The following is a 23,931-nucleotide window of genomic DNA, read 5'->3' on the forward strand; positions in this document are numbered from 1 at the left end:
AAAGAGAAGAATGTAAACTTTTTTTACGTACTTATACTATTATATTATTTTTGTGTAATTAATTATATGTATTTTCTTTTAAATACACGAAAAATTTGACTTGTATGAAAAAGGTGAAGAGAATAAAATTGAGCTGGAAGCCTGAAATATAGTGTTAGAATTATTATTATGGGATGAAGTTAAAATCACGATTCTACATCTGAAAATCTAACACGGTCCGACAGGAATTTCCCATTAGTAGTCGTGCTCAGTCGGACAGAAGAGACTAGTAAACTGTCGGATGTCAGAAATGATTTTCGTCCGGAATCGGCCACAATTTCGCGAACACGCGACGCAAAGTTTACCATCGTCGGGGCTGTCTAAACGCTACCAACTCAATATTAGCGCTATTTCCCTCGCTCCATTAATTTTCCACAAGCTGACAAAGGAGTGTCTCTTAGAAATTTATTATTGCGGAGCGTAACTTCGCCACATTTGTTTCACATTGTATCTCCCAGTCTTGCATGTATCTTACGCCGTTAGGTTATTATCGCACGAAATGATTAATCGAAATTGTTCCTGATCGTACGCGGGATATGGTGTTACGGCGAGTACAAAGGAGTAACTCGCCAGCTCGATTGTTTACGCGCTTCAATACATATGGCTCGAGCCATACCATCATCTTAGCAATTTTCTTTACGATCCCTATGCTATCGAGATACCATACCGAACCATTAATCAATATCGGCACTCGTGCGCTCTCTTCTCTATCTCTCGGGACTCAGAGATAATAGCCATGTAATAATCATCATCTGCTTTTTGTAAAAGAAATCCGCTTAATTTGTGCTGATACACAGAGTATATGATTAAATTTAAGATTAATATTTTTTTATCGTTATATTTCGAGCTCTATCGAATTGTCGCGATAAAGCGTATCAATTTATTCAAAAGGACGCGCATTTACATGTTACATCTCGCAAAAATCGATTTCCTGATCGCAAATTCTGACCGCGCATATCTTTCTTTTTTTTTGCCCTCGAGCAAGTTTGACGTTTAATCGTTTTCATCGCTTTCGCGCGTAATATCGTAACGCAGATTTGCTGTGTTTTACGGATTAACGCATCGCAGAAAAACCGAGATAATACTCACAAATTTTCGCCCTCGAATTTTATGCGTAACTCTCGACGTTTAAATTTACGCGGATTGAAATAAATGGGTCAATGAATTTTTTTTGAAACATTTTTTGCACGAGACGCGAACGTCGTCGAAAATCATTTAAATCGATATAAATTTGCCGACGTGTTCATCAATCGAACTTACTTTCGAGATATATCAAGATTACTCGATCAATACAAAGTAATTTGATTAGGTGCGTCAATCAAAGTATCAAACTATTTATTTCATGTCCGGTATTTTCCGGCCATTACACTAGATAGCCGATTAGATTCCGTGATATTTTTGCTCTTTAAATTCCGGGCACGGACAAGTAATGCGTTAAGCAGCACTTCTCTTGGTTAATTCGGAAAAAGAGAGACTCGAGGCGGATCGCGGAAGAAAGCGGAACGAGCGGAAGTGGAAGCCGGCGAAGAAAAAGACGGACGGAAACAGGGGAGGAGGATACGAGAAAGAGCGAAGAAGTTGTGGCAAAAAAAAAAGGATGAGGAGATTAGAATGTACGCGAGGAAAAATCAGATAAAAATGAGGAGAGAGATGAGCAGGAAATGCGGCGCGAAAGCGAACGATTCCAGCGTGTTCTTCTTCGAGTAGTTACGGTCAGCCAAGCGTGATCCTCCAGTCCGCCGAATCCGTCCTTATACGGACTATATAATTCCGAGTCCCGATTTCGAAGGGGCGAATTATAGGAGTACGGACGTACGATGGACGTGCTGTCGTTGTGACCCACTTCGCGAACTTCGTCGCGTTCGCACCGGTGGTGACAGATATCTCTTTTCCCTTTACGAACTTGTCAGCGCGCGCGGTGTGAAGGGAATAAGAGATAATAGTAATAATAGTAATCTTATTTATTGAAATAAATTGGAGAAAAAAGAAAATTGTTAATATTTCTTATATATATATGTGATTTTGTAATCGTAAATCGCATCAGCAAACCGCTTATCATTTGGTGGTAGAGTCCCCTTGAACGGAGAAATAATTGCGAGCATACTCTGCTCTTCTCATGTCGAGTCTAATTAATGATCGGCTCTATACATCACCGTGAAAAATGGAAAAATGGAAAGGAAATACAGAAGTCTGCGATAGGGAACGTCGGATATGCGGATTGCGCGACATCGGTGCGCGCTTCCCGCGATTCGAGCGAATTCGGGAAAGAACGAGAGCTCGCCGACGACGTAATCTACAGCGACCCTGGGGGTCGCTGCAGATTAATATTGCCGCTCTCTCTCTCTCCTTGTTTTCGTCCGTCCCGAAAGCCCGCGATAAATCAAATAACGCGAGCGCGCGGCGATCTCGAATTCCTTGGACGCCACATCGAAATCCCCTCCGATATAAACACGCCGGGAAGCGATAACGCCGGATGACGCGTTATCGGCACAGTAAGAGAAGAAATATACGATTTACGCGCGTCCTGTGCGAGCTGCGTGGATGTTTGGAGCGCAGCCTTCGCGGCTCTTTTCCGAGGCTATTTGCACGCTCGAGGATTATCGTCGCCGTTCAATCCTATTGCGCTTCGAAATTTTAGCGATGCTATAAGAAAATATACGGTAAAATATAAAAATGGAGAATATGAGAAATGCGATATAAAATAAAGGAAAATGTTATCACGAGGGATGAAAATAAAATAGAGAGATAATGATAGATTCAAATATTATCGTATGATTTGACGTGAAGAGATGTAATATATCATTAATATATGAAAAAATTATAAAGAGCACGTTATTAGAAGATAAATGTGACTAAAAGTAATACAATTTGCGTGGTGTATAATACTGTTTGCATCGAAGCTATAGAGAAAAGATGTAAATTTCTGCAAGATGGATGTTCGCGATTTTCTAGAAGGTTACTCAGCTATTTCGCGCAGGTGACTAGTCGACTCTAATATTTTTCACTGATAGTGCTCTGAGCACTATGAGGCTCTCGCCATCGTCTGAGAATCGATGTTAGGAGCTTGGCTGAGGTTAGCATAAATTGAGGCTATTGTTCAAAAATAGAATTTCATTTCGAATGCATTTATGAAAATCTGCAGATATAAAGAATCACGGAGAGATTGGAAACTTAATATTTCAATAAATATTTTTTTTATCTTTTAATATTAAAAAAAAAAATAATAATAAGTACTATACGAAAGAATCTATATCAATCGATTTTGATTGAAATCTTCGAGAAAAATCAATTTTTAAAACCTTTTTAATAAATGTATAGAATGATTTATCTGCGGGATAATTAAAATCTTTTAAATTATTTTATTTCATATAGTTTGCGAAAATATAGACGACGCATCGCTAGAAATTTCAATCGTCGCGTACTTGCATCGCAAAAATGACAACAGCGGTCAACGAATTTTCCATTTATTCTCACCCTTTGGTAATGCCTCTGTCTATTCACCGATCGTCATCCCTTCGATGCGACAATATTTTTCAAGCGTTATTTACAATATGTCATATTTACGTCGTCTGCAGTTTCAATCGTGCCTCCAGCTTTTATTTCAAACTACCCATATATCAGAGATTCATTGAACGTATGTATATATGTATTTCAAAGCAAACAGATTTTAATGACGAAAAATAACATTTAATTATTCGTATTTGAAGTCTATCGAACCGCATTTTTTGAAATAATAGGGAGGAAAGAGGAAAGATCTGTCTCCGTAGGCAAACTATAATCACGTGTCATATCGCTTTAATATTTAATTAGTAATCAGATCTAGTACCGAGTCATCGACAATAATCGTTCTCGCAAATAGAAAATCCATTCAACTACAATTGTCTCGCCATTCGTGCTCGTGAAACAAACGCACATATCTCGCGGAACTTAACGTCTATCGCTGCTGCGGTTCTTCCCTCCGCCTATCCTGGAGTAGAACCTTGGATTTTGGATTCGCAATACGAACAACAAGGATCGCCGAGAGAGAGAGAGAGAGAGAGAGAGGAAGCGCGATTGATCGTCGTCGACCGCAACACGACCCACCATCACCGCGATCATCACCATCATCTCTGAATTCCAGCACGTTAATGGGTATTGCGATTGGTCCGGAAGATTCGACCTTCGATTCGAGCCCGGGTTGCCGCTTGGCAAAGCCAGAGCTTGTTTCATGACGATAATGACGTTGAACGCGCGGCTTGATCTCCACCGCGAGATCTCATCTCATCGCTACCGCTAATGATGAACATTCGCGGGTTCAGCATTAAGCGTCAATATAAAGCGAGCGCGATAAAATAACGGAATGAATTGAAATGTCGCTATTTCAATCTTTTAATCTTTATGAAACGGGAAAAATCATCATCGACGAGGGGGATAGAAAAGAGGAGCAGAATTAACATGAAGCAAATATATGGATAATCGCTGCGCATCGAGATGCCCCTTCTACCTTACAAGAACACCGATCTTCAACGTTCATCCTCAGTGTCCTTTCTCGTTAATAATTCACGGCAACTTTGGAGGAGGGCATCTATGCTCTCGTATAAGTGAGCGATCGCGCGCAGGAATTCAAGGGAAGAGCCTTCGTGTCTTCGCCTTCTCTCTCTCTCTCTCTCTCTCTCTCTCTCTCTCTCTCTCCACCTCTCTTCTACGAGGTCTCGGTGGCAATTTACCAATCAGCTTTATTAAATTTCGGTGCCGCCAATATGGCGGACTACGGGGTAACTCGATTGCTCCATCCTACAGCAGCCACTTCCGTAGCTCGCAGCCGGTCCTAATCCTTAACAGGATGAGACAGGAGCTCTCGCGCGGGGTCGGCAGAAACTCATTATAGCTCGATTGAGTCTCCCAAGAATAACGTCGCGGCTAATTATTGTAATCGGCTGTAACGTGATCTAAAAATTCTGCTAAGATACCTGCTGAGGGAGAAAAAAATTTATTTTAAAATATATGTATGTGATATATAAATTTAATATTTCAACGAGAATAAATAGAATTTATTCTTTAATTAAGAATCATTTAATTAAATCATAAGTCTGAATATTATGATATTAAATTCGAATTAACGATAATCAATAATATATCCAAATATGATTCATTGTTTCTTAAAAGAGAAAGAGGAAGTTTAATTTAAATTGTTTAAGATTCGCTTTGAGAAACGAGATTAAAGATTTGTTTAACAAACAAATCAATAACTCTGCCGAAAAAGTGTAAAAAACATTTTCGACGCGCGGTCGAAGGACAATTTCAAACGAACGTGTGACAGACTTGAAAACAAACGCGCAAGTATCGATGAAATCACAAGCCGATAGAATCTCCGCGACGGACGAATCGCTAACGGGGATGCACAAACAAAAGCGACGCGGCAAAGAGAAGCTAACACAATCCACGGCGTATTGCAGTTTGCAATTTTCGACGTTGAGCGCGCGCGCGCGCGCGCGCATTTGCGATCGCCGAAGCGAGACAGCCGCCCGTGCGGGAGAAGAGTATTAAAAGGAGGATCGCTCTCGCACGCAAACAGGTAAAACCGCAAAAGAGTGCGGTTTTACTTTCACCGAAGAGGAACGTGTAGTGACGTGTGCGGGGGATCGATAAACACGCACGGGCCTAACCAGCAGCCCTCTCGGTCGTCTGGATCGCCGCCGCCCTCAACCCCATCGGGAAATCATCCCCTAGGCCTCGAACTCCAGTCAGTCACTCCCCATCCACCCTCTGGAAATCCCTACCTTCACCACCGGTTCGTCCCGCCGTCCACCAGCGGCGATCTCTCCCCTTCCTTCATCCTCTCCGATCACGTAAATTGCTCTTCCAGCCGTACTCGCCCTACGGCGATTGATACGCAGAGCTTAAATTATAGACGCCCCTGATCCCCGACGCGCCTTAGGCGAGCATGGGGCATGGATTTGCGGTGGATTCTGAGCAATCATGCGAACGTCAGAGTCCAACCACCGTCGTCGTCGTCGTTAGAATTCGCTTTCCTCGCGAGGAGAATCATTCTTCTGTTATTTATCGAGGTAGAGAGAGCTAAGCCACGGATAAGTGTTACACGACACGATAGGGCTGTTAATTACCGTGTAACGAATTGTCTAGCATGGGGAGATGTTTTCAGCTGCGGGCTTAGAGATAAAATTATTACGATCCAAGGTTAAGAATAAAATATATGTTATCCCGCCCTCCTGCTTGTTTAGTAATTTCAGAGATAAAAATTATTCTGAAAATACAGAGGAATTTTTTTTTTTTTTTTTTCAACATTTCATTTTAAAGACTTGGTTTATATGCAAAGAGCGAGATATAACATAACTCACGAAAAAATATCCAAGTTTTCATATTCAAGTTTAGACATATTATCGATTCATCGAGTTCAGAATCGCATCTGTTATCTTGAAAGCACGCAATCTCTAAGAATATCAAACATATATCTCTTTGATGGTTTTACTTTAAAACAGTTGTTGCGAAGCTTATATCTATGAATTACACATTTTTATTTAACAAAATTTGTCTCTATATATGACACGCTAATTGGTCAGATAAATGTCAGAAAGAATTATTCTGAAAGTATAACGATAATATCTCGCGTGAAAAGCTTTCAATATCAAAATTAACCTTCCGAAAACATCGGCGCGATTTCGACGCGAGCGGCCAAATTATTTTTCACAAATTGGACTCGATACTCCTGCAATCAGTTTTAATTTTAAACGTTCCGCTCACGCACATTTTCAATCAATACAGATATCGCCAGTTTTAAATACGAATCGGGAATATTGCTAGCCGTGCGTCGCCCCCTCGTTTAATTCGTATAATAAATTACACTTTACGTTTGAGTACGACCGAATCGCATTGTGTTCGTCGATTATCATGGCGACATGTAATATCAATATTAATGAATTAATTTAAATACAAGCATTATTCAATAGCCGTGTGTATAATGTGTAAAAGCCCATTAAATCAGCAATTAAAATTGAAATTATTGCCGGAAGAAATAAGGAATAATATTTTTCTTAATTAAAATTATATTTTTCTAAATAATCCAAATTTTAAAGTTTCCCGCTATTTTATTAATTATAAATTATTGCAAATAAAATTCTACTGACGCATAGCAATTAATTTCAATCTAAATTTTGTGCTGTTACTTGCATCATTACTGTCTCGCACTCAATGTTGCTGATATCTTTTATCTTGATTCTAATCTTAAGAATATAGAATTTTATATAAATTTTAATTATATTAAATAACGTCCCTCCCAATTAAGGGAATATTGACAAGGTGATATTGGCAATATTGGTATCGGAAAAATGCCCAAGTCAGAAATCTTTTTTTTCCTTTCCGTTGCATCTCTCGAGAGTTGCACCGATATCGATACCCTTCGAGCGTCGACATTGGTCGTTTTACGTCTACGTGTGTTACGAGAATGGTCCCGGTATTAAGCGGCAGCAGCAGCTCCGTTCGACATATCCGTGGGAATCGAATCGGCTGCATCCGCGGCGACTCTCGTGTCGCGGGGAAAGCCGGAGGACAGCAACAGACTCGTGTAGATTACGACGAAACACGTTCTGTCCACTTGGGCTATCGTCTTCGATCTATCGTGCGCTGCGGGCAACTTCGCCAACTTGCAAACTCTCGCCGAAGTGTGAGTAGTACCCGTTATAATCCGTGAACGCTTGATGTTGCCGATTGTACGACATGTGGCCCGGTTGTGCGCGTCGAATAATTTATCACTCAAAGTGAGTCCTCTCTTAACCAGTCTTCGGTAAATATTCCGCGAAGATCTTTGTATAAAGAATTTATTTTCTTAAATTAACAATTATCGGAAGTGGCGGAAATTATCGGCGAGCATAAAAAGGGATGGAAAAGATCGCGATTATTTTGTTGGAGTGCGCGTTTGTCGTAACCGTTGTTAAAGTTGTTTAATTACAACCATCGACGAGCGAGAGTTGTATATTTTTCGCATTGCGCTGTTAAACTATCTCAAACTGCGGCATTTCGTAAATTTGCGCCACGCCAAGATATCCTAGATTCGTAACTCGCATTGTCATTGGAACGTCGCTTATAAATGTCTCGTGCCACCTGTGAGAGCAGCTTCGCGGAACGAGGTTGACGGCGGATAACCCTAGGATTCCGACGATGCGAGCTCTCGCGAAGGTTCTCTTCGTCGTCTCTTGCGACGATGACTGACGACACGACGGTCTTTCTTTGCACGCTTCCACGTGACGGAACACGTTGACGATATACCGTCTTCGTGGTTGTTGTCGTCATGTTACTCCGGGAAAGATACTGCGCGCGAGCTCTCCTTTGTTGCACTTATCAAACGCTGCTGCTCCTGCTTTAACAAAGAATCGAGTCATCGATCTTCCTGCCGTAACGCGCCAAGTTATTGAACTTCGTGTCTTCTGTCTTCCTAATGTATATGTATGAAAATATATCCACCAAACTTTTCGATTCACATACGCCTCCGGCATGACTTATCGAGATTTTCTCTCCCTTTCTGCAACTCCAGACTCTAGTCTCGAGCCGAGCATTTTTCAGAAGACGAGAATTCTTGAAAACGTCTCTCCTCACAAGTTTCTTTCAAAATAGTTACACGGTTGCTGTATATTTTTAGAAATATAAAAAGCATCTGTCGCAGAATACTATAATCACATCTAACCTCTCTCTTTGTAACCTTTCATGGAAAAATAATATTCATAACAAAAATATATTACAATTCTTCGACATAAAATCTTTATTTATGAATAATTACTAGGATTAAAAATGATACATTTTTCGTCACGTCTCTTTAAAATAAATGATTAAACTTTGTAATCATTATATGCTGCATGGCTATTATATTTATAACAATACTAATTAATATTTAGATTATTTTGTTTATTCGTATAATAATAAGAAGAATATATAATATTTTATAATATAAATTAATGAATATAAAAGGGATGCGCGTAGTGATTAATAATTATTATTACTCAAGAGTATCTCTTCCTTTATAAAGAAGATTTTATACATGTAATAGCATAATCTTTATGAAAAATTATGATTAGATTGCGGTGAAATTAATATTTGTGATACTAATGTTGTCATAAACGGAAGCAAATGCCTTGGGTAATTAAAAAAGAGGTTTTGGGTCAGTGTGAGATTAGAATCGTAAATCACAAGCGTCGTAATTTACGAATGAGTTTTTTTTTTTTTTTGCACCACGAGTTAATTTCGAATAATTACGATCGTTAACAATCTACGGGCAATTTTACATTACGATAACACGTTAGCTGTCGCTACTCGCACGAACGAGTTTATCATTCGCTTAATTAGCTTCTCGTCTTTGTTTTCATTAATATTCTCCGATCGCAATTTCGTTAATTAGTCTTTTCTAGCTGTTTATTAATTTTATCGTAATGAAGTGTCGTAATATCAGAATTGTTCGGCAAATATTTTCGAGAGAACAAGAAGCGCGACGCGCAATGAAAGGGCTTCTCACGTATTTAATTTATTCAATTTACAAAGCGCGCTCGGGTACTTGCGAAGTTCCGCGAGCGCAAATTAAATCCTTTTCATGCAAATACTCAATTAACCGGTATTTCGGTGCTGTGCCGCTACGTGCGTGTACGCATGACGTGAATGCAAGTGTGTTATACGCGCAGCCGGAACGGTAAGATGTGCCAAAGGGATGTACATTTTCCCGCAAAGCTCATCTTTCCATAACTCTTTAGCATTAATATTTTTACATATAAATACAAAATTAATATAACATTTTTATCAATGTATGCATTCATCGTGGTACGTATATATTATAAGAGTAATTTAAATGTCAAAAAAATAAAAAGGATCATAATCAAGATACACATATTCCTTATGACATATGACAGTTATTAATTTGGTCAAATAATTAGATAATTATTATTTAATAAAAAGAGAGATTTTAACAAAGTAGCTTTTTGATCTAAAGTATTTCGCATTTCTTCGATGTCTTTCTCGATACTTGAAAAGAAATGGAATGTATATGAATGTCCTTTCCTGGGCCTAATCTGGCCAGCTCTTCACGTTTCCTGACCCCTAATTATTTCTTTGGCAAATATTCTCCCCATCAGCTGACTCGGCCGTTCTTGTTTCGCTTTTATTAAACCTTGTCCGCGATTCCTCTTCGCCGCACCGCGCCCTTCTTTCATTCCTGGCACGAGATTTTAATAAAACGCGATATTAAAGGTATTAAGTGCGCAGTCATCGTCTGAATGGTAACCAGAGCTACGCGATTCGCAAAAGGGCCTGTGCGAACTTCTTGTGTTTTCATCAAGCCCCTTGAACTCGCAACGATTATTGCAATTGTCATAACACTTTTGTGGGGAGGAAAAGAAAAAGTCACGCTCCACGTAGTCTTTTCAAAGCGATGACTGTTTGTTCATTTCTGGAAGCGATTCTAGAAAAATTAAGAAGAATGACTTTTGTTGTATCAATGATAAGCTATTAATATTTTTATTGCATTAAAAATTGAAAAATATAGGAGAATTAAATTTCGAAAAAAAAAAAAAATAATAAACGATGACAAAATTTTATTGCTCTATATATTTTAATGAAAACAACTTCACGGCAAGTAACTTTGATTGTAAAATGAAAATTGGCGAAAATTTGTAACAAAGGATCAGTTTCTTAGAAACTCAGATGACATTCTCTGAAGCGAACTACATTTATGGAGAATATGTTTCACGGATGCGTGTGTGGAAAAAATGGAGAATAAAATTGAGACTCTCTTAATTTATCTTCACGCCCGTTTGGCGCTTGTGAACTTGAAAAGTATAAGCGCCGCATAAACAAGCGCGTTTTGAGCGTATCGTGGCGAGGCCATTTTGCAAATCTCTCTGCGAGAAAATAATGCAAATCCACCTCGTCGACCTCGTCGCGAGAATGAGGGGGGGTTCATGAATTTTTCAACCGCGCATTAATAGCTGCTCTGTGACTCGCGTGAAGAACGTCATGCCACCGCGCTCGGCGACGTCTTTGATGCATTTAAAACAAAAAGAACCTGCCGCGGGGAAACACACTGACTGAGGTAAAGGGATCCGCCCCTTTGCCGTGTCATCGCCGCTCTCCTCTCCTGCGGATAAGAAACGACCGCAGACCCGGGGCCGAATGGATCGTCCGGAGAAAAACTCCGCTGCCGCTTCTTCTTCTTTGACCCGTCCGCCATCATTTCTGGAAGCATCGCCACGAGGGAAACTTGCCGACGATAAAACGAGGCCTCTTTTTGCTCGGCCGCGCCTTCTGTCGCCGCTGTCTCTTTCCTCTCTCAACTTGACTCGCGTATCCCGGGGTCTATAAATCCCCTCGGCATCTTACCGCGCTTCGAGTGCGCGTCATTAATAACGACGTTGAGCCACCCACCGTCGAAGACGAGACCCTTGTCTGTGCACGGACAGGGCATTCCACAAAAGCGACACTATAAGCGGTCGGAACAGGTGGTGCTCGGTTCGGTGATGCGATCAGGACTTGAGCTACCTCGGCGCAAACATGTAGTCGACGTCGAGAAGAACGGCGTTGGACAGGTACAGATGGACGATGATAACGAGAGTGTGTTAGGAGACCGATAGACGGATCACCAGAGAAACAGTTCGAGTTGATTAAGTTATTACAAATTTTATCTTATTACACACATTCTCTATTTTATGTGAATAATATTAAATGTTATATTATGATAAATGTAGGATCTACGGTTTATTGTGAGATACAAAAAATAGATCACGAAGTTTACAAGTGCCACTCTGTTAATTTTGATACGTTTTTGATGTTTTAACAAAAAAAAAAAAACTCACACAATATTTAGCTGTTATAATCATTTATTAAATTGCATGAAATTTTTTTTTTTTTTTTAGTTTGATTATCTTTGATGACCTGCAATTGGCGCGCAGAAAAAACAATTTCAATGTTTAACACGATCGTTTTTCGACTCCATTTTCACGACGATTATAGTTTATTACTGCGCGAAACTTTGTCGCGCCGCTCGTTATGAACCATATTGCGACCATGAAACTTCGTTAATTGTTGGAGCTTTTTATGAGATCCTGAAAACGAAAACGACAGCGCCGAGGATATATCCGAGTCGTTATAAAAGGACACGGCGATTTATGGCTGCCTCGGTTCATTAGACGCTATTCGCGATCGTCATATAGTCTCCGGGAGTCCATCCGAGATAATATTTCATTAGTTCATTATGTATTATTTATTTTCTCTCTCTGCACACTCTTAGATTTGCATTTTGCACAAATTTTACACCCGCTTCCTCTTCCTTTTTTTAAAATTCTCAAGTTTATCATTTTTCTATTAAAAGCGCGAAAGTTTTCTCACAACTTCTATTCTTTCATAAATATTTTAAGACATCTTGTGATATACTTGATCTCCCCCCTCCTCCTCTTCACCCACACATAAGTGTAAAGTTTTCAAATTTGCATTTTGCCAATATGCAACACACACACATATATACTATTATCCTTTCAATTTCAAAATATCTCAAACATGATTCAAAGAAATATATAATATATATATATATATATATATATATATATATATATATATACATAAATAATATCCGGAATATTTTTCTCGCGTAAGGATGCGAGTGTACTTTTCCCGCTTCCTGACTATTTTATAGCGACTACTCTATCAGCATGAATTTTATGCCACGTCTCTGGAAAACACATCGTGGAATCGAGCGCAAAATAATTCACTTCCTTTTGTGTGCTCTCGTCTAGTCTGATCGTATACTCAATTGTTATGCAGATTGAAGTGACACCGGCCAGCAGCCGGTTGTCAGAGTAATTTCAGCGATACTTAGCCGAATGAAGTTACCCGATCCAAACTGACCCGTAAGTGATGCCATTTCCACTTTGGCGACCGGCTGTTCTCAATCTGCCGAACCTCGAATGCAAACGATGATATTTATGCACAAGATAAATTACGTTTATATGTAATTCTTCTCTATTTTTGTTCATCATTTTGACAAACGATAATTATTATTCCAAAAATTTATTAATGATAATAAATCGATAAGAATTGTGCGTATTTATTTAATTTATATAAACTTTATAAGCGTAACGTATATTATTAAATATATGATTTTTAAGTAATTTGTTTATTTTTAATAATCAGTTTAATATTCAGTTTCATTTATATTTTTATATCATAGAATATTATCGAGCGCGAGACGTGAGAAAAAAAGATAGTTTGCTGCAACGTCATATAATAGAATCGTGATTGCGATACTTTTCGCGAAAATATCATCGCATTTATTTTCGTCAGAAATAGACGGCTGTCACCGCGGCATCCGATATTTCTCTCTCGGCGGTAATCAATTATACGACTTGACATAGTTGAACGAGCGGTTGACGTAGCCGTGATGCGTCGAAAAACACAAAAGCGATCGCGTTTACGGCGGTCAAGGAAAGGTGCATTTACATGGCATCGACGCTGCGCAAACGAGCCGACGAGAAAATGAAACGACTAATAAACGATGACGGTGATTATAATATAATTAATCGATAAAGCGACAGAATCGAAGCCGATTTTGCCTGGCTAGTGATCCGATCTTGTTTCGCGACAAAGAAGCGCTCTCTTCTTCAGCGAGTAACCGGACAAAGATTAATGACGTTGCTTGATCAGATTACGCTTAATGAGCGCCCAAGCATCGTTCTGTCCTACTCTCGGGCGAGGAAGATGGAAAAATTTGTTCCTACATCCGTGCACACGATGAAAGGTATTTCTCTTCCGTGGCACTTTTTATAATTCGCGCAAGATCCCGCTAATCACGTGTCGGAAGAAGCAGAATTATTGCGAGATAAAAGCGAGAGAATTAATTTCTTTTTTATCTTTCTCATCTTTTGGTGAAGGTAATTTCGCTTAAAGTACGGATTAGAAATCGAGAGCATATTATCCTAATAATTTAATAATATTACTTGTCATTTATTAGCCGCAGATATAAGTATTTCCGTGTTTAAATAATTTATTTAAATTTTTTAATTTAATAATTATTTACTTTAAGCACAGTAAATTATTTGTACATTATTTAAATAAATTTTTGTCGTAATTTATTCGAATAAATAGTCGAATATTTATCGATCGTGTATTCGCGAAATTTTAAATATTTCCACTCGAAATTTCATTCTTCTTCTTTAGTTCTCTTTTTGATCTTTTTTGCATTTAAAAATTATTATACAAATTATATCATATAACGTTTTCACTCATTTTTCTTTCAGTCGAATATTTTTCGTCACTTTTCCATTGTGATTTAACTACATCATTCATTCGAGATTTTCGATTCCCATGTGCGACATCAGTAAGGGTTAATACTGCATTAAAGCTCTTCCTCAAAGAGCCAATATCCCTTGCAACTTGATGGCACACTATAGCTCTTTCGACTCGCAGTTGGACGAGCTGGAATGGGGGACGGGGGTGAGAGGGTGGATTGACTCGATTTTCGATCCGTCGCTTTCGCTATCCCGGGGGATTTTGTCCTAGCCTAGTCAAGCCCCGGCTAGCTTTGTGGACCGACTGACCGGAACCGAGCCCGAGTGGAAATTGTCCGACCCGATGTGGTCGAGATGCAGAAGGGGTGGGAGCGAGAGAGTTTTTCCATCATTAAATCATCCGCTCTTTGTAGCCTCCCCCTCCCCCTTGCCTCTTACATATTTTGTTCCGCGGTTTCCCTTACGCGCGTGGATTCGCGCTCGCGTTTCCGTTTCCGCGCTGATGCGGACACAGCGTACAAGTTAGTTATTTACCTTCTGTAAAAGTATGTTATCACGAGCCGTTTAGTTATCCGTGAGCCGTTGTGTGTAATATCCCCTCTTGATTTTACTCGCCCGTATGTAGTTAGTTTCTCTTGTTTAACGCGAAACGAGAGAGATGCAACGTATTGTTGGTATAGAAACTATTACAAATTCTGGGAATCCTAATAGATTCTTCGAATGAAACGTATACTATAACGCTCTCTAAAACTATTTGAAATAGACTTTACTCCGTACATATACGTTTCACATGCGTACGTAGGCAATGCGTAGCTTAAATGAAATAGTCCCGGAAAAAGATTAGGCGGTGCAGAGAATTTTTCAAAGCGGGAACATAGATGCTTATTAATGTAAATATTTACACGGGCGAACGTACGCATAGGTCGCGAAACACAATGGGGAATCTGGTCGATTCTTTTTCAGTTATCTCCCTTTGTTGCCTTATTTTCAGCAGCCACCTTCTATCTGCATACCACTCGCGTAGCGCGTGGTGCAAGCACGAGCGTCCCGTGCAAATTGAATATCTACGAGAAACGAAGCACGCGTCCCGATACTTTATTGCGCGCGCTTTTGTTTCGTAAGTTTGTTTTCGCACTCGGACACGAATTAGCGTGCGGAAGAGATCGTAGGAATGGGAAACGCGACGAAACTGCGGAATCTTCGTAATGTATTTTTAAGTATGAAAGCTCCTCCCTCGTCCCCTATCGTCCTCTCTATTTAATTATACTCGCTCTGTGTGTACGGAGAATTTTAAAAGATTCTCAATATATACAGTTTCGCAAATTGCGAATTTCTATCGCTCACGAACCAGAAAAGTTTAAGTAAAGTAACCAGTATCCAGTAATAACTTTCTATATGAACGAATGATGAAATAAAACTTTTTTTTTTTTTTTTATAGAAAATATATTATGACTGTATAAAAATAGCTTTCAGAAAAATAACTTTTTGATATTTGACTGTATTATCAGCTTATATAGTTGTCTTAAATTCTGTACACTATTTCTTTTCATCGAAGGATCCTTTCGAACCGACATGACGTTATTTTCGCGAGATGTTAGTGTTTCAGCTTGAAATATTTAATCTTCTGTTTCGATTCCATCCACTTGGTTGATAATGCATCAAATATCTCGCATTTCTCACGATAGATTAGTACCTTCAGAATGTGTTTGCCGATAATTCTCAATCGCGTATTAAATTTTTGTTTTTTTTTTTTTTTTCATCTAGTTTGCACGGTTCTACGAGAGGGGCCGTCACTTAAAACGCTTTTAGCGTGATTTTCACATCCCCGCTGGTCTTCGTATACTCGACGACAGTCGTCGTCGTCGTCGTCGTCGGCCCTCGTTTTAGCCCCGCAAAATACAGCAGACTTTTGCTCTCTTGTGCAAGTAAATAGGTCATACATAGCTAATTCAGAAACTCGTCGCTCGGGTCTGGCCGCGCGATGCCGGAGAGCAATATGACATTCATTGTATTTACAGCGGGGAATTACGCGCTGCGAGATCCCGACAAAGAACACGTTATTTAACGCATTATTAATTACTGCGGCAAAATTGTTTCGATGCGCGGGGATGGAGAGGAGGGAGGGGGCGACGGGGGGAGCGCATGCGCGCTATATTATTCCAATTATTATACCGTATAATGTGCCCCCCGCGTTGCCCTCCGGCGTTCCATGCATACATTAAGCGGCCATAATGGAACGATTTTAAAATTCGCTGCCGAATTTTCGCCAATAATTCAGCGACCCCGTCGGCCCCAAACGGGCGATATACCTACCTACCTACCTACCTATCTACCTGTCGTGCGCGAATATTCGCTGAGGAAGGAAATATCCGCGACGAATTTGAATTACGTTGTGAGGAGACGAGCGAGCAAGCATATTTGAACGAGTAATGAAAATACTAATAAAATACTAATAAAATTTTCTCTCCGCACAGAATGCGAGGAATGGAATGTATCAATTATTCCGCGCGACGAAATTGTCGACGTAATCGCGTTTCCTCTTCACGTTTTAGTGGAAAAATTAAGGATGTCGGTTGCACCCATCTGGGCGGTCGGCCGATTATCATGATAAGCGCGCTATTACCAGCTGAAGACACGACGCGGCCAACAGAGTAAACTCATTTATCGCTCAGCCCTCCCCTTTGCTTTTTCTCGCCCTACGTGTTCGCCGCGCGAGAAGGGACGGTGAAACTTTTTCATCAGGACGGCGCGCCATTTATCCGCGTGACCCTTCGGCTAACGACACGAAACGAGCTTACAACCACGCCGTAAATCCGTCGCGGCCGGAAGCGCCAGCAATGACGAAGGAGACTGGACCGAATGCTCGCGAGCAACTCGATTATTATGAGTTTTGCGACAAGGGAGGATGAGCGCGGCAGACATTGACAAGATGATACTAGCACAAAAGGAACGATCTAAAGCACCGAAAATGCCGATTGAAGATTATTATCAAATCAAATAAAAAGTTTGATTGAAAAGAATCTTTTTTGTCTATTAAAAATTGTGCCCACACGTTTGGAATTTTGGGAAAAAATTTTGATCTATGAATAAAAAATGAAAAACTTAGGATACAAATATCGCGAACAGAGCTTAATTATTGGAATTTCAAAAAATCCCTGTCGTCCCAACCAGATAACCGGAAGCCAACAACGATGCATGATTCATGAGCCGGAAATTGGGAAACTGTGATACGCTGCAATGCCATCGTCGCGCATACTATCAGAGTATGTGCCAGATTTGAGAAAATACGAAATTCTGCTAATGTTTATAAATAAAAGTTTTATCGATTAAAACAGTAGCCCAGAGCGATATTATTCTTGATATTATTGATAAGTGATACATTGTTACGTATTATTTCGTCAGTCCACTCTCTCTCTGGATATTTCCAATATTAGTCTCCCTTATTTTAACTTCACAAATTATGTATGTAAACATTGTGTATGTAAACATAATTCAATAATCCCGATGTTTACACGAATATAAACCATTCAATTTTTAGTAGCTTTTTAATATAAATCTTATTAGAGAAGATTGTTCTCGTATAATAACTTCTGCATTCGATCACCTCGTGGTTCACGCCTCCTCCACAACCGTGGTTCACCTCGCAATGCACCTCGCCAAGAGATTGTATCTCGGCAACCTTATGAATTCTAGAGAAGCAATATCCCCGCGCAATTCTCCGCCGACGATTCGGCAATACGAGACGCCCGAGCGCGAGCTCTTTGTCGTTTTGTCAAGAAGGAGGAACGCGACAGAGGTGAATGGCGTGGAGAAAAGGACCGCGATATGGTATTTGAGAAGCATCGTGTGTGTCTCTCACCTTGACGTCGTCGACCTTCGTCGCTTTCGTTATCCAAAACGTGGATGGAGAGAGCGTCGGAGGAGATCGCCGGGCAACAAGGATCGACAATCGGCGCCAGCCTCTCGAGAAAGTGAGAATTGCGCGATGCGAAACGGCACGGCGGCGAAGGGAGCCGAAGATCGGAAAGAGGAAGACGGTGTTCCCTCTCTCGATGGCTCTCTCGGGAATCAAACTTTCCCGTGTCACGATCAGACGCGCGCGAATGTGTGCATCAACCTCTTTCCCTACACCCCCGATTCTGCCCTGCGTTTCGCTTTATCGCTCTCGACATGATCTGTTTTTACATTTCTAAAAGTATTTGATTGAAACATCCATATATACTTGTAATTGCGTAAAGCTCCTGTTTGATTTCTTCAGTTATTGCTATATTTAATATTTTTAAATAGATGAAAAAGGATGAATTACTCGGTTTAAAAAAAAAACCTTAGATAAGAATTATTTTTATTTAAGGGAGATTTTTTTTTATGTAAAATCTAACTTGGATTTTATAATATAATTTTTTTTTTTTTTAATGAAGATATTTAATATCAGAAAAATGTCACATTCAGTTGGTTTTGAAATATTTTACCATGAGAGTTTAAGTATTAACGTTATTAGGAGTTATTTAAACTTTTTCTCATTCTTGCAATATTAATATGCTTTATTTTGAAAAGAAATTTTTTGCTTTCCATTCGAATTCCCGAATTTACGATATAATTCTATAGTACTTTAATAGCTTCTTATTCCAAAATTATCTTAATTTCTCTTTTGACAGGACTTGAATAGAGTTATTTCACGATAATCATCTTTCTCATATCTTTAAAAGCTGCAATGTAATTACGGCGGAAATAGCGTATTCCAGATTTTCCACGCTTTCTTTTATTTAAATAAACTCTTTGACGGAATGACATTGCTTTAGAGAAATATTGTTTGAGCACCAATATTATCTCGGCTATGAATAATTATAAATAATAAAAATTTTACGATATATATTTTCACGAATTGAGAAACGAATCCTGTCTCTGTATTTAATTTTGAAAACGAGTTAAATGATTTAAACGATTTTAAAGTCTTCAAAGTCGAATCACGCAGTTTGAATTACATATTTTATTCGCAATCGCGCATATGAAAATAATCTTCAATATTTCTAAGCATACAGAATTATACATTGATTGCGATATAGCTGAACGTGTACCAAAGATTTGTAGGCTCTCCGATAGGAAGCTATCAACGTTAAAGCGTTATTGCGAAGAGCGCCAGGCAATGGGTTAGTCAAGCGTGGGATCGTTTACAGTATCGATAAACAGTTAACAGAGAAGCGAGAGACGATTTACAAATAGCGCATATTGATTTGCGTCCGCACACATTGCCGTGCGCGCGTGCATTGGCGCGTGTATCGCTAGAGTGCATCGACGAGGTAATTAATAAAAGTGTATCCACGAGGTAATTAACAGAGGCATCGGCAGAAACGCGATATTTTTATTACGACAAAATTAGAAATTGCGTAACGCAACATTTTACATTTTGCATATAAAAGGCGATAATAAATAAATTAATTAAAAAGGAAAAAATACTCGCACTTTGTGTCTCATCGGAAAAGCTTTAATATTTCAATGATGAGAATTATATTTCTTTCGTCGTCAACAACTCGTATGTCAGGAATTACCGGTATTTGGCGAAATGAATTAACGCGCTATCTTAATTGCCGTTTTAACAATAAGCCATTCAATTGTCGTTACACCGCCGTGGTAATTAATGCGTCACACTGACGCGCGTGCATAACATCGCCACCGTTTTATTCGGACTTTTTTAGGCCGCGCGCGACGAAACTTTAGTCCGACAACATTCCCAACGGATCGAACGTGCTCGTGGGGTGCTCTTCCGCAGTAAAACCTTCGCGCTATTAGCATCGGGGGGCCCCGTGTCACGCGGGCGATCCGCTTTGCATACTGCGAGGATCGCCTCGAATTTCACGGCGGTTCTGCATTCTGCGGACCGCATTGCGTGACTTCTGCCGATCGCGATCCCTTCGATTTACCCCATCTGGGGATGATCGATCAACTGTCATTCGGATGCGAACATAGTTCTCGTGGCGTAAAAATTACAGGATGTAAAAAAGATGATTAGGAGAAGGGCGCGCAATTCTTGGCGCACGTATTATTGCGTTACTGTCCTCCCCCTTCCTCCATTTAGATTAAATATATGAAGAAATTTCTGAAAATGACAACTGAACCATATCGTAAAATAACAATAGATATTGCTGTATCACGGATGACGGAGAAGAATATTTCGAAATAGAAAAATGAATTTTTTTCTATTGTAGAATATATTTTATAAAAATAAAAAATTATATGAATTAATGTTGAGAAAGATGTAATATTTGGGAGAAATTTTTTTTTTTTTTTGTCACGACTTAAAGCCGCAAAAATACATCTAAAGATTTTACAAATTTCTTTTTATATGTCTCGATTATATTTTCGTGGAAAATTCCTTCGCAATCGATTTATGTCGCTGCGCGGTATATATAGTTCGCGTTACCTACATTTCAGCGAGAAGTAACGACGGACGGAAAAGCAAGACGTTCCCGCGGGGTGCTTTATTCGACGTAAATGGAATTAACCGTTCGGAACTTTGCGCTTAAACAAACCAGCCGGGATCGTCAAACAATTTCATCTAAATGTAACTAACTTGCTTGTGGACGGAGGCCGCCTTGGAGGATGAGCGCGCAGCGCATCCTCGCGAGAGCTTGTTGTCGGAAGCGGAAAACGGAAAGACGGCGGAAAAGCCGTACGAAGTAAGGAGAAAAGATAGGGAGAGAATGGCAAAAGGAAAAGCCGTACTAATTCCTCGATAGCCGCTAACGACGAGGGAGCGACCGGACCGGGGTTGGTTTCTCGGGTAGCAAACCTCTCTCCCGTGTGATACCCGGCTCTTTTTATCCACCGTGTAATCGACTCAATTCCCGATCGAATCTTTTGTTTTGTACGTGCGACGCCGGACGGCTCTCCGCGAGTTTAGAAAACGTTGCTCTCCGGCCAAGAGAGAAATCCTGCTAATTCGATCGATAATTGGTCTGAGCCCCCACTCAGACGCGCCGAACCGATTAATTCCTCGAGACGAACGTTACGGAAGTTTACTTTCTTCTTTTTTTTTCTAGATAGACATTCGTCTGGCGTACAAAGTATTTGCCAGTTTCCGACGAGGTACGTCGAGAGAGAGAGAGAGAGAGAGAGAGAGAGAGAGTTTGACGTGCCATTCAAATATTATAAAAGATTTCTTCCGTGTACGACAGTTCTTTTATCAAGAGAATTTCCGCGAATATTGAAGAGCCGGAATATAGAACGACCTCGTAAAAATACAGCTTGTAATATCTCGATCTGTATATTGGCGGAAAAACGTGATAAGGATTGGCAGGTTTATACCGACCATCGCGACATAAGCATTCGGGGATCACGAATGCCAGGTAGAATCGCTTTAAATCGGTTCAGCGGAGCAGAGATATGAAATTTTCGAGACAGTTAGAACCAATGGAAACGACTTCACAAGGTTATTTTCCAGACCGTCTTCTCTTCCCTTCTCCACTCTCTTCTCTCTTCTCTCTCTCTATGGAAGATTATATTTTTAAATCTCCTTCCCTCCACGAGAACAATCGTACAAGAGAAATTCTCCGGAAGAACAGCATAAAGAATTCTCGCGATGAAGAGATCTGACAAGAAAAAGAAAATAATCTCGAGTGGGGTCGCCGGTGCATTTGGCTTGTCTGCGAAAATTCGAATAATAAGAACTTTGACGTCACATTAATTTTTCGTCGATCCAACGGAGATCGATACCCATCAATTTCCTCGCGAGACAAAAATAGAATTTCCAACGACTTAAATAATTCGAACAACCGTTCAGGCAACGCAATTATTCCAAAACCAACATCTCACATGTGACATCTGACTTTCACTCTCGTGTGACGGACGCGCGAGGTTTCCACCTACGAAAATATTCATTCGTCTTTCCTTTATTGGGCGCGCAGAAGAAAACCAATCTGCCGCGTACGTCAACGCTCATCTACTTTTAAAATTACGGAACAAAAAAGAAACGAGTTTCTCCCAACGATCGGGGAGACATAAATTCTTGTTATGCAGCGGATTCTCTCTAAAATCCTCCATTGAACTTTTTATTTTAACCTATTGTCTCTCCTTTTTTTCTCTCTCTCTTTCCCACCAACCTCGATGCTTTCATCGAGCATCGATCTCTCGAAATTTCTCTCGGAAAATCGGCGTCATACGTGGAGGGACAAACATATCGACACTGGGAATTGAGGAAGGTAAAAAGTTGGAAGGGTTGCGGAACAACGCTGCGAAATGAAAGAGAGATAGATAGGTAGAGAGAATGGTGGTTGTGGGTCCACGCAGGAGCGACGTGAATTATTGCGGGGTCAGATCCGAAAAATAATTCACGTTGCCGCGGAACAGTTGTAAAAAGAATTAAAACAGTAAAAATGTTTCTCTCGGTGTAAATAATGTTGATTCCGGGAACGTATTTTTGTTTTTTTTTGTTTTTCGGTTTGTTTTTTTTTATTTTATTTTTTCTTTTTATGCGTACTACTGATTTATCGAGTCGGAGTACCTGTCCATTAGAATTGAGTTGCCGGACACTCCGTGTAGGCGTGCCAGGCTTTTTGAAGGCCTCGCACACCGATATTGACGACCCTTCATGCCGGTCCACGAGATGGCAGAAAACTTTTCAACTCCGACCGACTGAGAAAAATGGAAAGAGAGAGCGTGGTCGGCCTTGCGTCTCTTCTCTTCTCGCGCGCCCGACGAAGGATAAAATCGGCCAGTTGGAAAATGAATGGCGCTTGAAACGCGCACGTCGAATGAAACAGGAACACGACAGCTCGATCCAGTGATAGGCATCGATCAGTTTCGACGAGAGGCCGTGTAGTTTCGCCGAAAAGCTCCGATCTTTTATGTCCCATCCGACCGCAGGACGATCGCAATCGGCCGGGGATGAAGGAGGAGGTGGGGGAGGGAAAAGGGAGGAAAAATTGTAAGCGCCCTCGAGGGTGCCGCCGGTGCCCGATCGCATTACCATGGCGAATTCGCATATCGATGCGCATACGAATAGAGGAATTTCCGCGGAGAATAGTTCCGCTCCGCCCTCGCCTCTAACACGCGGTGGTTTCCGCTCGCGCGTGTTGCGGCCGCCGCGCGGAATATGGCAAGCGCACACCGCGCGGAAATATACAGAGGGAGCGGGAATATCTATAAACTACACGAGCCACCCGAGTTTTCAATTGGTCCGTTCGTGCTTTTACGGCCGACCATCCCACGTCGCGGATGTATATTTGCTGGTTCGGCGACCTCCTCGCGTGCACGGAGAAATGTGTCTCCCTCCCTTCCCCCCCTTCTCTGGGATCTCACCCTCGTGAACGGAGGTACGTGAAAAGCATTACAAGGCAGCTGCAGGCAGCAACGGAATGACCGATAAAAGCGCGTTGTCGGATAATTCAACCTCGTTGCGTTAAATGAAAACATATTACTCTCCCCTCGCGTGGATTTCCGCGATATTAATTAAGGTAGGAGTTAAATTGTAAAAACTATCAATAAATCTCCATGAAAGATTTAATAATCGTTTAATTCGCGTAAGTAATTTAATAAGCTTAAAAGAAGCGAGTTTCAAACAGAAAATTTTTATATTTTAACTAAAGTTATTATTTTTACTACCTGCGTCTGGATATAATAATATATATATGCTGATGTGATAGCT

General features: G+C 40.3%; 1 protein-coding gene across 2 annotated transcripts in view; it reads left to right on the top strand.

The window, feature by feature from the left end:
* LOC126850512 (uncharacterized) overlaps positions 1 to 23,931 on the top strand; it is a 158,352-nt gene that overhangs the window by 57,628 nt on the left and 76,793 nt on the right. The gene's annotated exons all lie outside the window — the stretch shown is intronic.

Source organism: Cataglyphis hispanica, chromosome 6, assembly GCF_021464435.1.
Source record: "Cataglyphis hispanica isolate Lineage 1 chromosome 6, ULB_Chis1_1.0, whole genome shotgun sequence".
Classification (NCBI taxonomy): domain Eukaryota; kingdom Metazoa; phylum Arthropoda; class Insecta; order Hymenoptera; family Formicidae; genus Cataglyphis; species Cataglyphis hispanica.